General features: G+C 40.0%; 2 long non-coding RNA genes across 2 annotated transcripts in view; one reads left to right on the top strand and one right to left on the bottom strand.

Moving 5' to 3' along the window:
- The window catches only part of LOC135327773 (uncharacterized), a 48656-nt gene extending 34434 nt beyond the window's left edge, over positions 1–14222 (top strand). The window contains exon 2 of the long non-coding RNA XR_010388150.1: positions 12132–14222. This is a non-coding gene — a long non-coding RNA (uncharacterized LOC135327773). The remainder of the gene's footprint in view (positions 1–12131) is intronic.
- On the bottom strand, positions 7091–12008 carry LOC135327772 (uncharacterized). Its single transcript, XR_010388148.1, has 3 exons — positions 11967–12008; positions 11003–11256; positions 7091–10861 (listed from the first exon to the last, which is right to left on the bottom strand). It is a non-coding gene; the product is annotated as an uncharacterized LOC135327772 (long non-coding RNA).
- Positions 14223–15474: the final 1252 nt, after the last annotated feature.

Below are 15474 nucleotides of genomic sequence, written 5' to 3'. Positions count from 1 at the left end.
TGCCTGGTCCTTCTTCTCTAAACAATGCAGTCTTACATCACCACTTAATCCTATTACTAAAATTCCAATGCCAAAAGGAATTTTTTAAAATAATCTTCTGGATTTTCACATTCTTTATGTCTCTGGACAGGAGGAAAGATAATGAAAGTACCAGACACAGCTGCATTATTCAGCTTAGTGACTGCTACATCATAAAATGGGCAAGATGGAGCAGCCACTTGTCCAAACTTTTCTTTTTAAACTCTTTCACTACATGTTGTCAGATGTCCTACGATTACACTAAAGTCGAATCTTAATTCCTGGGAGGTAACCACTACCTTGGCTGTCACAGTCACCAACCTGTGCCAGGATTTGTGAACAAGACTGGAAATAAGTGGATGTAAATCCACTCAGGCAGAGTTTCCTCATCATGCCTATTCACCACCCCAGGCTATTACCATTCCCCAGGACATAGCCACTGGCGGTGACAGTCATCCTATAAGTCTAGCTATCGGTAAGTACTGAAAGGTTTTATTCAAATGAGCCTGCAGGACTGACCCAAGGGAAACTACAGACTCATTTGGTTTTGCTCATAAGCAGTGCCAAATCTCAGGAAGAACCTGAGGAAACTTCAGGGGCAGACAAAAAGCCCTGCTTATCTCTGCTGACCAAATGTAGCTTGTCTCTGAGAGAGACAGAGTTTCCTCATGAGCTCGCTGGGAGCTGCTGAAAAGTCTTCTAGTGTGTGTATTTAAGTGTGTGTATTTTTCTATAACCTTTTTACATAAGAGCAAGTAGGCCAGAGTAACCCAAGGCCTCTAGTGACCTGAAATAATAACATTATTTTTTTGCAGTAGATGTCATGAAATGCCAAGGCCAATTTTTTCAATGAAATTTTCTTCTGCATTCAATGCAGTGATTTATTGAATTTTTTCACAACTTGGGTCCCTGAGTCTTGGCTCATATGCAGTGTTGTTTATTTTTAATGAGTCTTTAGGTAAATAGATTTAGAATTCTTTATTCATTCAATATTAAAAACACCTCTTTATCTTTTAATGAAAAGATTTTGAGAATGTTATGTGTGTTCAGGTAATAGCTAGATTCACATGATGGCCATGTCCCAATCTGTGACTACTGATAGTTTTCAAACAGTTGTTCATAATGGTCACATCCTAGATTTTGAACGAAAGGTCCACAGGAAACCTATTACCATTGCACAAGTAATTCGATCATTCTTCACAACCCTATGTTTGGTGACAATACAATTGGTATGAACAGGTTCCTAGACAATACATAGATACAAATCATCCCTGTGTCTTTACTCTGAGCTCAGGTCATTAGCACATTGCTAGCACAATTGTTACCATCCCCAGTGTGGCCAAAGTAATTCTAAATTCTAATAAGCCTTGCTGGGAACAGCAGTGATTTAGCAGTAAATCACCAAATTAGTTTTGTTTTGGTGCTAAGTAATGAAGTTATAACACATTTGGTGTTCTGGGCTAGGCAGACAAAGTGGGTAAATGTTCCATTACCCAAATCAAAACCGAGAGATCTCCATTTAGCATCACTTATTTTTGATATATCAGTGTGAAAATGAAACAACCTTCATTTCTGATAGATCTGGATAAGCTTGTTTTAATTTCTACCCGCTGTGTAGAGTTGAATGTATTACAGCATAAATATAGCTGTCTAATATCCTCTCCTGAGAAGTGCAGTTTGTCAGGCTACTTACCTCTATAGGGTGTAGCATAGTCAGCCATACATTCTTTGGTCTTTTTGCATGCCTTAATTTGTTATATATGATTACATTTTGTAAAGAAAGAATTTGTAATTGAATTGGCAGGAAAGAAACTGAATGTAAAAAAACCTTGGCAGAGGACCCATTTTACAATATTAATTCTGCCAAGTGAGTTGATAATAAGATTGAACTGGATTTGAAAGATTAGAGAGACTTGGCTTAAAAGGACATGAAGGTTAGATCCGTAAAGTTTTTCAGCTGTTTCAAGGGAGCTAGTCGTTGAATTTGTTGTCTGTACTTCTGTGATGAACTCTTTCTTTAATCTTCAGTGGGGAAAAAGGTGTCAAAATCTAAAATGACCAAAAAAAAAGTAACTGCTGATTTATTTACATTAACTTTGTGTGCTGAAATTCAGCCACGGGGTTCCAAGGTTTATTAGCTCAAGAGGCTTGTGCGTCAGGGCCTGCCAGAGAACTGATCGGGTGACCTGCACATGCTGAGAGAATGTTCAGACCGCTCAACTTTAAATCTTTTTTATTTTATGCTGCAGACTGCAGACAGAGGCACATGACAAAATTAAATCAAAGGGGCCAGTGAGGGCTGCCTCCTTGCTCCTTCCACTGTTTTTGCAGTAACTGTTTCTGCCTGTATTAACTGCAAGACAGACTGCACAAATGGTAGAAAATAGAAATGACTATAGAAAGAACTAACTAAGAAAGCAAACAGACAAAACCCTGATACAATCAGCAGCCTTCTCAGGCCATCAGGTTTGTCCATCTGATGGATGATCAAGCCCTGTTTGCAGTTTCTAATGCCGGTTTCCTATTTTTCATTCATAAGTCAGTCTTGGAAAATTTAAATGCATCTGCAATTTGGTTTAGACAGATGAGTCTGTTTGTTTGTTTGTTTGTTTAGAGCCACAGTATTATAAGGCATTGCATGCACGCTATCAAAAATATCTTGCTGTTATTTCATGATTGCATCTTTATATGCCTGCAGTTTTTCTCTACATTTATGGCATCCGGGTTAAACATTTCTATAATAAACCCAAAGCAATGTAGGACATCAAAGAACCAGAGTTATAGGCGCAGTTCATCCAGCCATATCACCAAGGTGGATCAGACCTTTTAGTCAAAGGCTTAGTGATAGAAATTGTGGAACGCCATGTGGTCATGGTGTTTGATGTCCAAATACTTCCTAAAGTGAGGATTTTTTTTCTTCTAACATTGTGAGTCAGTTAAATGAATCTGGAAATCTATTTTTGCTTCGTGGCATTTGGAGGGCAGATGGCTAGAAGGAGGCCTCTAATAGAGTTTGAGTGTCACTCCATGAAAGCTTTATCCTCTGAAAAACATGAAAGAAAACTAATACTCCCCTTGAACAGTCCAAGTCTTATCAGAATTGTAATAATCAACTCGGTGTCTTGAAACTAGGAGTAAGTTATTGTAATTGTTCTCCAAGATGCTGTTATCTTGCAGAAAGGGCAAAGTGAAGGAGGTTCTCTGCCTTTCGGTTTCTTCTGCCCTTCCTTGGCTCAAATTAGAGCAATGTTTTAAGGTAGGTATTGTCCAGCAGAAACAACTCCTAACATGGCCAACAGTTCAATAAATCTGGATGTCAAGGGCAGAGAGGAAAAGAGGTAGGAGTCTTGGGAGGTGCTGAATAATTGGTCTATGTCCCCTTTCAGATACTGCATGATATTCTGGCACTGTTTCTCTGTCAGACCCAGGTGCATGTCGGAAGGAGAAGAAACCTGAACTACAGTAGTCCTTGGTCTGAGGTGCTGAAGGGTGGGAAGGCACGCAAGAAACAGCAGCATTTTTCCTCTAGGAGCTTCAGAGAGCCCCTAGACCATTTCCACTAGCCCACATACCCTGCTGTGATCCAGCACGAGAAGCTCTTGTGCACCACTCACAGACATCTCAGGGCCTGGGCTCCCACCAAGCAAAGCAAGAGCCTACAGCCTGCTTCGGTGTTACCTCCAGTTTCTCTGTACAGGCGATGGACCCCAAAGCCAAGCTGGCCAGAGGGAACGTGTGTCTGTCCTGCACTATTTCAAGGAGCTGATCGTACCTTTGCTGACAGTTCAGGCCTATACACCCTGGCATGAGCTGGAGTGGTTGGCATGAATCAGGCGTTCCCTTTTGCCAACTCTGATAAAGGGGCTGTAAACTCCTGCAAGAAAGAGAAAATGTGGCCAATGGGGCCGTAACGTTGTAAAGCTTCATTGCCAGACTTGCCAGAGCCATCAACTTTTTTTATAACTAGCTTTCCTTGGCTGCAGAAAACATATGCAGTAACAAAGAATTGTAGCTATGTTCTAGCCATGACCTTGATCCCAGGCCTCACCTCTGTGCAGACCTCCTCCAGGTTTTAGTCTCAGGACTAAACTTCTGCATGGGACGAATTACTCAGATACTATAGGAGAAAGGGCAGCATAAGGGCAAAGGAGAGAGCAAAAGGTCTTTCTGTTTCCCTTGGGCTTCTAGCTTGAAGAAGATGTAAGGTCAATTTTTTTTATCATCTTCCTCTAATATGAACTGAACTTACAAAAGAAAGGTCACAAAAAAGGCAACTAACAAATAGAGTTTAATAATCCAAATTTTGGTCATGGACAGATTTTACAATCATAATAAATCTTAAAACTGATTAATATTTATGCTGTTCAGGACAGAGCATTTTCATTTGTAAAAAAATGTACAAAATATTTTATTCATAAGCCCAGCAAGACCAGGAACTCAATCTGATTGACTGAACTGACTTACTTTTCATGAATACCTGATCTCACATAGCTATGCTAGTTGTCTCAAAACTGATAGTACAACAGGCAAGCATTCCTTCTTGGCCACTTCAGGGTAATAAACAAAAACGTGTTTTTAGCTCCAGTGTTTTCTAGAGGTTTTATTTGAATTTATTGCAGTGATAGAATGATTTGACCTTTATTTGTAGTATCCATTTTTGGTCAGACTTGCTGGCTCAGTAGTTGCTAAATGTAAAAAGCCTTTAGCATGAAGCATCAAAATAATATTGTTGTCTTTCTTTCAGCATGGAATTGTAGCTAGATTAGCATCACTATCAATAATTAAAAAAAAACATTCATGCTAGTTCACTGTATTATAAAACCATATCCAGTTCTTAGGTAACAGAAAGGTATACTCTTTCTGTTGCAGATTTCATGTATTGCAATTCAATATCCTAAAGGGGTGATTTCCAATCAACTAAGTTTTTTTACAATTATTTTATGGATACTCAAAGTGACTTATTTGAAACCTCTTACAAAATGGACTTTGATCTTCCACAGATCATCTTCGCATACAGGATGAAACAAGTTGGCATTTTTCTCGGCATTTTTCTTTTCTGTCTTCTAAGTAATAGGTTATTTCAGTATGTTTACTCCTCACTGAAACACAGCATTTTCCTTCTTTTTTCTTAAAAGCAGCATGCTATGTGTTACATGTGCTAATGAATTGGCATTTATAAAGCAGAATGTATATCGTATCTAAGATGACTGCTGTGAAAATGCCTGAGTTGCTGCACTCTCTAAATAGAGCACAATTATGGCATACGTTTGGAGTGCTTTTATCTGTACTGCCACTGCTGGAAATTTAACTGTGTATGTGACCTGAATATTTAGAGCTCAATGGAAAATTCCATAAATGTGGTGTAGCTTCAGAGTACCTAACAGCTGTTACAAATATTATACCCATTATACACTATTGCCAAATGATACATACCAAGCCCTCTTCCATCCTGGTTGTATTCAGTCACTTGTATTGATGCAGTATTTTAAGAGTCTCTTTGAAAAACGCAATGAGTCTAGGCACTAACTAGCTTGCATAGTAATTAAGTAGTATTTTTTTTCTATCTGTATATTCATATCCTTTCTTGGCTGTATGCAGTTAATGTTCAAACCTGAAAATGCAGGAAGAAACTGTATCATACGTAGTCCACGATTACTGTGTGTGCTTTTTGTTTGCTTAGTTTGATATACATGCTAAAAGCCACTACCTAACAGAGCAAACATAAAAAGAAAGGGACAAGCTCTTCGTGCTCTTAGAAGGTGTCGTCTTATAGTAGGATGGAGCAAAGGTGTAATATTTCCATAGATGCTTCCTTCCTCTCCAGCTTGTTACAACAGTGCACTCAAACCTCAGAGCACCATTGTAGCAGGAACTACAGAAACACCAAGTAAGAGAGTTTATAAGAGCAAAAGAGAGATTTTGCAAAGCATTGCATTTATAAGAGCACAATCTTTTAACCAAGATTACACATGCTGCAGGCTAGTTTCCTATTGATTCTTCCTGCATTTAATTTATAGCCCAGTTCCTCCTCCTTCTATGCTATTGGAAGATGCTAAAAGATTCTTTGCTTGCAGAGAGGATAAAGGAACTAAATATGGTGCACCCAGCTTCCATTTACAACCTGCTGCTCTCCACTGCCCCAGCTGTGTAAAGGGACAGCAAAGGAGAGGAGGTGTTAGTTTACATTCACCTGGGTATTCATGAGCGCGAGGCCCAATCTTGGTAACATAAAGGTATCAAAGTTCAAGCAGAAACAATAGCAGCTCACCTAGTTAAAACCAAACTGTGTGTAGCAAAGTAATTTCTGGATGGAAGGGACCCGGAAAGTCACAAACTCCATCCCTTTGCCGTCAGGCAGGACCAGCACTATCCATATCAGTCCTGACAGTGCTCGTCTCGCTTGTTTTTAAAGTCTTCCATAGACTCCACCATCTCCCAAGGCAATCTATTCCAGCACTTCACTCTCCTGGCCATTAAAAGCGGGTTTTTTACTCCTAATGTCTACCTTGAACCTTCCCTACTGCACTATATGCACATCATTTCTTGTCCAAAAGCAGCAGAAGTGGAGAACAGATTTTTCCTTTCCTCACTGCGGTACTCTCTCTGTAGGTTGCTCCTTGCAGCAACCCCTCATTAGTATTAATAAGAATCATCCCCAAGATCTAAGCAATGGCAAGAAGAGGAGACTGGATGTGAGGCTTTGTCAGTAAAAGTGAGAGACAGAGTAGGAGAGAAAGACTAACCACCTGTCTAAGTCAGGTAATGGTGCTGCCCCTGAAGAATTACACAACAGGCAGTGTACTGGGACCTGTAGAAGTAGAGCTAAGATTAATCCCTGCTCCTGTAGGGAGGATGAGGATTCTCATGAGGATTCCCACAGGGAAAAAAGTCATTGAGCACTCCAAAGCACCAAGAGCAAAATTACAAGATGCTCTTGTGAGGCTCAGCCTTAGAGAAAGAATTTATGCAAGCTTGATTTGTTAAAAACACTTGCATGTGGACACCTGTAGTAAGGTCTTTCCCAGTCAAATCCTATTAAATTAATGGGAGTTTAAGAAAAACTCTTGTTTAAAGTAAGTGATGAAAACTATTTTATTTATCAGTTTACAGGTTATTGCCATGGGCATCTCAGACTACAATAGGATTGCATCAGCTAATCACACCATTGAAACCTCAATTTTATTTTCCGTGTCTCTGGCTTCTTTTCAATTATACACAGGCATCAGAGCAGGTTAATGTCACTGACTATCTCTGTCATTGTTACACTTTGCATCTTCTCCAGCTCTCCCACCAAATTCTCTAACTGACCATGAAAATCAAGTCCCATTTCAGGAATGAGAGTCATAACAAAAGTACCACTTAGAGAGCGTCACCCCTCACAGCCATGTCAAAATAATGTAGTCACACCAAAGCATCTTGTGGAGAACTAGTAATTCAGCCAAAGGTGAATTTGTCAAAAATTCTAATGGCTGAATAAATAAAATTTGAGTGGCTAGTGAGACAAAAGTTTGGGTATATGGCAGGGGAAGTTTAACTAAAAGGATTTTGCAAAATAAAATCACTGGTCTTTAATATAGCAAAGACTCTCTAGCACAGAAGACTCAAAATGCCACTGATTCCTTAGGTCTGACTTGTAATTGCCCTCATGCTCTCCACAGCTTTCTCCGTTCTGTGAAATGAACTGTGCGATGCCATGAAACCTAAAGCAACTCTCGCAACTTTGTGAAGCTGCACAAAATAAAACTCAATGGAAATTTCTTCATGCAGGGGGTTACCTGTTGTCCTCCCCACCAATCATCCCCTGCAGGCAGGGAGAGTGGTGCTTGTGCAGCAGTGACTATGAGCAAGGCATGGCTCTGCTTCTCCTCTTTGCTCTGCACCCCCTTTGGGGCGTGATGGGAGGCCAAGCGCGCTGTGATACCATGTGCATGCAGGGAAACCCTCAGCTGTGTAAGTAAGGACAGCTACTCTGAGTCCAGCAGCTCCCTGGGCACATACAGGCCCCTAAAGGGGCACACGGGCATGCTGGAAACCCATCGTGCTCTCCCACGGTCTCAGGGGTGCAGGGAGCATGGGCCAGTTCCCAGCTGAGACCAAGATGGAGGCATTGTGCCAGCCCCAGCTTTGGCTTAATGTGAAACTTCAGTGACTTCTTAGAGATTATTTGTACTCACTGAGACTATAACTCCAAGGTCGAGATCTTTTCTAGCCCAAGACAGTGTCATATGTCACCTATTTATTTCTAATTTCCATTACTGAAATTATCTTTCATGGGATTTGAATGTTTTCTAAATTTCACTTATTACTATTTTTACATAATAATAACAAGTTTGAGACTGACTGTACTTGTTAATTTAATTCATATGCAAAAAAGTTAAATATTTTCAGTGCCAGGCATATTATTGTCTTTTTATCACACTATTGTTCATGTTTGTGCTCTCTTAAGAAAGGGAATACAAATGCTTCTATTATAATGCAAAGAATATTCAAATTCACAGCTTTTTCTAGGATTGATATTTTGGTTTTACTTTGTATTTATGACTTAAGCTTTTCTCAATGATATAACCTGCTGCCACCTTTGCTCCTGAGGGAACCCTACCAACTTCAGCATATTCATTGGAAGTCATTGCAGAACCAAAGCCAAAGACTCCAGAAACCTGACCCTTGGCAGTGACATCATTAAAATACTATCATTGTCTCCCAGGAAGGCTGCAGCACAATTCTCCCAATGTAATTGCAAGCGTCTTAAAAGCCTAGCTTCTGGATTCACACGAATGAGAATGAGACATTTTACAAGAAAAAAAAAATATTACAGGCTTGACAGCTGTGGTGAAAAGTTTTGAAAAGAGAAACTATAATGGACTGTAATATCACAATGCAGACAAAAAGAACTGGAATGTTATTTTAAAGGCTTTTGCATTTTAAAACCAATCTGAAAATTTTGCTTGTCTCTGACTCACGATATTTGTCATAGGAAGCAGATCCTAAAACCGGAAATATCTGTGTGATTAATTGCAATGCCTAGTAAAGGAAATGCAATTTACAACCACCATAGTTGCATAGATCAGTGCATGTGGCCACTTAGTTTAGATAAAAGATATGCTTTCTTTTGAGAATGGAAACAGGAAGTGTTCTCGGGTGCCACACTAACAGGATACACCTGGGATTTCCACAGCCCCTCCTGTGCTTGTCTTCTCCCTGCTGTCTGTTGTAACAGCGACCTCATCACAAAAAAAATCTCGTCATCTAAAACTGTTCTGTCCTGAACAATTTTGGAGGGTGAGGATAGAAGGGAGGATGCCTGGCAAGAGCTGAAATGCAAAGCACATTGCATGTTGCCAATCCAGCCCAGCCCTAGCAGTGACAAAATGGCCCATGATAGCTCTTTCAAAACCTGTATGAAACAAGTTGGTGTCTCACGCCAGCTCTTTGCGTGCACTCCCTGGAGTGCTCAGCAGTGACACCTGCTCAGGCGACCTTGACCGGTACCCATGTTTGTGGCCTTGCTGGCAGGTGAGTCCCCTTGGACTGATGCAGCTGGGCCATGTTGAAGCCTGGCATGGAGGCACGTGAGGAGGAGGAGGCAGCTGTGCTCTTCCACTATTGTTGTAATTCTTTCATCCTGCCACAGCAGCCAGCTCTCCTGGATGTGGATTAGGACTCCAGCATTTTAAGAGCTCCTGTAGAAATGGATGACTGAAAAGTGGTCTCTGCACCAAAGAGCTTTCAGGCTAAATATTTGCCCTGTGCACAGGGAACTTCATTCCTTAGCCCACCTTTCTGAAGCCCTTTTCTCACCTAAAAACATCAATGGTCATTTAAAAGGATGAATATTCAGTTTCTTCTTTGCTGTGAACTCCTTTTTTCTTGTCTCAAAATCCCACACCTTTATTGACCATGGTAAATTTTACTGTATCTTGTGACTTCCATTAATGTTACTTTGTGGGAAATAAAATGACTTGCAATATTTGCATGGAAATGAGACAGCAAAAAGCACAGAGGCAGTAATTCCCTATCCTATGTTTAATGTATGTGGTAAGAATAAACAGCAGATGTCAGCACTATTCCAGAACTTGAAACGTTCACACAGAATTTAATCAAGCCTCACTTCACTGTCTCCAAACTGCATATGCCCAGGCTGTGAAGAAACTCATCAGAAGCTTTGCTTAGAAATGTGAAGATATTTCTATTTAAAGAACTTTAGCAGTTTTTAAGCACCACTTCCACATGAGTACTCTTAACTACCGAGGGCGCACATCTGTCTGGATAAGCTTTTCTGTTATCCTTTCACTAAAAATCACCAAATCCATGTGCTTCCCTAAAAATGAAAACAATTTTTAAAACCAGGCTTCAGGAGAGCTAGTAATTTGGAAAAGAGCAAGTGAAGATGTTCAAGAGAAACATAATGAGCAACCAATAGGTCTGAGGCTGAAGGGCAGAGCAGAACCAGAGGGCTTCAAGTACAGAAGTCAAGGTGCAGCCAGGGACCAGGTGCTGTAACTTGCTGTGAGGTAGAGTATGAGGGGGCAAGTGAGAGAAATGAACGGGAAAGCAAGACAAGCCCTGTCCAGGAATAGAAGTAGTCTCCATATCTGCTGAACAAGATCTACAAATCACTGAAGATTTTCTTGGAAATACGGCACGAGCGATTTAGCAGTACAGATACAGTATAGAAGCCCTTATGCACCTATGTGGTGACCTGATTGAAGATGAGAGGATAGGAGCATAGCATCCTCCCTGTGTGGTCATCACTGCTTTGAGTTCAGCAGATGCTGGATTCTTTTGGCAGACATGCAGCATATATCACCATGCTGGCTCCCAGGCCCTGAAGACTCTTTAAGCTCTTGAAAAAGAAGGCCAGAAAGAAAAATGTTAAAATGTTTCACAGATTGCATGCACATTGGCTATCAAGGCTAAACAGTGAAATTCCTTGGGGTTTTGACCATTGTCAGTGCTACTAAAAGTAAAAGAACGTATTACTTACGATAGAGCCCAAGGTTGCTCTTTCCAATGTCTGTGATGGAATCTCTCAAATTCTGGCGTAGATCTGATGTCTGCCAGACATAATCCCTGGTAAGAGTGATCCAAACAGGAATCTTTGAATCAGGATTCTGCCCAAAATAGCAGCAAGTTTTATATCAATAAATAGCAATACATGGTCCTGAGGCTGAAGGATAGCTATCACATGAGGGATTTTATTCTGTGGGCTTTTTTGTAATTTTCTGAAGCATATTCCACCTAAAACAAAAAATGACAGGTTTAATGGCATAATGGTCTACAAATATAGCTTTCTTTCCAAGAATCACCTGTTCTTTAACTAACAGTGAACAGAAGAGGAACAGAAATATATCCATGGTCAACTATGCAGTAAAATAGCTTGGCTATTTTAAATCATATTAGTTCTGGTTACAAAACCAAATCTACATTCATTCATACTACAGACCTAACAGACTAAGATAGTTCCCTCCTGAGCTGAGAGCTAAGTTTCAGTCTGAACAAACTGGCAAGCTGCCTACAGCCACCTTCAGTTTTTAGCAAACACCACCACTGTATTACATCCAACTGCCTTCCCCTGTCATTTACCAGTCAGTGCTCCCTGAACTCCTTTTCTCTGTGTTATTTTTGCCAAGAAGAAGTTGATTGGTTTTATTAGCTAGTAAAACAATTTACTTTGATTCATCTTCTCTGACCGGAAGAATGTAAGAGGCCATCAATCTAAACTTCCCTTGTCAGCACAAAGATGTCAAAAAAGAGCTAAGCAGTGGCAAAATTTTGAAGGAAGAAAGTGGAAAAAAACAAGACAGACTGAGAAATAGTAAATCCTTTTTCCCAAAAGAAGGGAAAAGAAATACTGCTGTATTGCATTTCTGCCACCAGATGATGCTGTGTCAGGTTAGAAACTCAAAGGGCTCTAAATTTGGCATGCAGGATGGAAGACTTTTTGATACCTGGAAAGAACTGCAGGCTTTTCACAGTTTCAGAGAAAACCTAGAAAAGTAAACAAATTCCCCTTGAATTAACAATCCCCTTTGATAGCCACTTTTTTAATAAAAAAGCCAAAGGAAATCACCCGTTAGACCATACACCTGAAATTAGTTACATTTTCTTTGCAGGGTGCGCCAATGCAAGATTACAGTCCTCTTCCTCATTCACCTGTGATCTGCTCTCCCCAGGGCTTCTTCTCTCAGCTGAAGTGGTAGCTGGCTCTTTTCCAAGTAGAAGCACTGAAGACTGAATTTGCCACCCATTTCAACACTTTCTTCATGCACACCAGATGTTTTTATGCAGAAGCCTGAGGGCTAGGATGAGCTCTATATCACACTCTGAAGATCAGCAAATTCTGGCAGCTCCATGAGTAAAACGAAATCACATGATCTGTCTACCATAAATATCTCACATCTAGACTTTAGATGTAGAAATTATTAGCAAAAGCACTTCAGCTGTTCTGCATTGCCATTCCAGGAATGACAGAGTGAGAGCTAGATTCAAGTATATTGGCTCTACAACTGGTGCACTGCTCTACTTTTTGAAATCCCTCATCAGCCAGAAGAAACTTTCAATAGCTCATGGGTTATCTTCCATTTAGCTCTTCGCACACCATCTCCAACAAAAATTCATGCCAAGTGGTAGGCAGTTAGCTCCACACTGGACACAACACAACAACCTAGCATATGCAAAGATGGGTTTTATGTCATATTGAAACTGGTATAAAAGTTTAACAGCTGGAAAACAAGGCAGAGCTGCATATTATCTATGTACTGATGGCTTTGTGGCCCAAGTCAGTTTGACCCTTCCAGTGGTTTCTCCTGAGTGCAAGCGGAAGCTGGGAGCTAGACCTTGCAGAGCACTTCACCAGTGACATCTGCTTCCTCTGAGGCCTTTCGGGGATAAAAGAACAGAAATTCCTAAGCAGTCAGTGCCCACAGGTAAACTTCAAAAAGCTGGACTTCAGAGTCTCCCAGATACTGCTGACAGCTCTGAAAGAATGAATACCAATGCTTGACACCTAAGTATGCTGAAAGGTTACCTACACGACAGGCTGAATTCCCACACTATAGAATCATACGGGTAAACAAGAAATTCTGAGCAATACTCTTGTTATTTCAGCAAAAAAAAAATCTTAAAAAGTGAAGATTTGAGCTACGGAAGTAGTTGGTCAGATTTTCAAGATCCAAAGTCATGCCATTTGCAAATCAAATAGAATTAATTCTTTGATATCTATCTAGTACATTTTAATCGTTTGTATTAAAAGCTAAGTAAAAGATAAATGACTTTAAAAAGCATTTCTAATCCTGGAAAGTGAAAGCATTAGCTAGATAGGGCTTTAAGATCCTGGTGGAAGATAACAAAAGAAACCCCTAATTTATTGAATGTAAGGTTTTATTAGATACCAATTTCTTGTTTGTTTACTGAAATTATTTTGGGCTACTAAAATATGTATCTATGTACAGTAAATACAGAAATACACAAGCGTTCTGTGTGACTTCTAAAGGGAACTTTCAAAAAACAGGTATGATTTAGGAATGTAGAGCTGTAATTTGTGTGCAAAGAAGTGAGACTGGTTGAAAAATTTTAACCACTTCTATAAACAAGACCATTCATGAAATGCTGAGTAAACTGGAAGTGGGTGGTTCTCTCAGCAATGCTCTTAGACCCTTTCTTAAATGGAGCTTAGTGACAAGTCAGTAACTCCTTTGTGTGGCTTGTATTTTCCTCTGTGATCCCATCTGTTACAAGACCCTCTCTGCATACTCAAATAATTTTACCTCTTGTTAGACCATTCTAGTCTAAAAACAGATAAAATATTTATGTGTCCAGCATATGCCACATGGCAGAATGAGAGTAAATATGAGAATGCAGTCACGTTCAGTCACACAAAGACATGACTTCATACTGAAAAAGATGCAACCGCCACCCATTTGCAGGAGATACTATATTTTCTTGCTTGACATGTTACATAAACAGTTTATCTGAAAAACACATTGACAGGACTGTGCCAGCTAACTTTTCTGTGTATCGAACATGGGAAAATTTGTGTATTTTCAAGACATTTCTCTGTTTTTAAATATCAGTAGTAGAACATATTCTAACCATGGAGTCTTTAAACAGCCCTCTTTGGAGATCAGAATTTAGGTCATTCATCCCTTCAGAGACATGAAGTGTTAAAGAGAACAGTGTTTTCTGTCTAGTAAAGAGCTTTATCACACTCTTTGTCACAGTGTTATCACTTAAACTTCTTTTTAATAACACATTGCTGCAAAGCCATAAGCGGCTATTTAATGTTTTGTGTTATCCTTACTAGCTGCCCACTTGTTCAATGCCTTACCTAAAGACACATTGTTTCATTTCATCCCACTTATTGCTATGGAAAATATCAAGATAGTGCCTGAGACCTTCATGCACGTTCAAGAATTTATATTCACATCCTCCCTGTGAGAAGGCATCTATTATTTTTCCTATCTTTCTACTTGGAGAATTAAGGCATTGAAGGACTGAAACCAGATTTACACCAAATGCCTGTTTAGGTGCCTATTTTACGAAAACGATGGTGTGAATGTTAAAGCTCCTGCTCTAAGTATTGCTTTTGCAATATTGCCACACCAAATAACTGGGATACAGAGTCCAGGTGCCTTTTGTGTCCCCTACCTCTATTTCTCTCTCTCTGGCCCCATGAAGAGCCATGCTTTGCAGCAAGTTGTCACAGCTTTAATAAAGCTTGTTCAGGTCCTCTTTGCCCTTCCACTCCTTCTGCAATGATTTATACCCCAGTTGTGAGAGTACCCTTTGGCCAGGTGGGGATGGGACTTTGAACTGACAAGGCTTGGAAGAGAACAGGCTGAGGACAGATCTGAACCCAAACTTCTTACGCCTTGTTAAGGTCATTATATAAAAAAGCAACGACCACCTCCATCACTAGTTGCAGTTACTTAATTTTGATGGATGTTTCTTTCTGTCAGGGAGGATAAGTTTGACAATTCACTTCCACAGAGCTGCACTTCATTTCAGGACCCCAATTGCTCTCAAGAAAGGGGTAGGTGCTGAAATACTCAGCATAGAGCAATTATGGGTATGCCCAGGAGTAGGCTCTCAATATCTGGAGATCCAAATCGCACAAAAAGGCTCCTATTGAAGCGAAGTGCCTCTAAGGTTGGGTGAAGAATCTGAACCACCATTCTGCCCATTCTGCATGTAGACAGAGTCCCACTTTCCTCTCCTATATGTTCTTTATTGGACTTAAACATATAACATGAAGCATATTCGCAAAGGTTTTAATTAAATGCTTGCCTATCATTATGTCCCCCCTGAACTTAGAAATGTTTTATTTGCTTATTTAAGATATCAGAAAGGATTTACAGATATCTTTCATTTCTTTATTGAGCAATACTTTAAACTTTAATAGCATCTTCAAAACAACTGTCATGTGAATGGAAACTACAGAATTTGTCCCATGGGAAA

The sequence above is a fragment of the Dromaius novaehollandiae genome, chromosome 1 (genome assembly GCF_036370855.1).
Source record: "Dromaius novaehollandiae isolate bDroNov1 chromosome 1, bDroNov1.hap1, whole genome shotgun sequence".
NCBI classification, from domain to species: domain Eukaryota; kingdom Metazoa; phylum Chordata; class Aves; order Casuariiformes; family Dromaiidae; genus Dromaius; species Dromaius novaehollandiae.
This window is presented reverse-complemented; position numbering and strand designations above follow the sequence as displayed.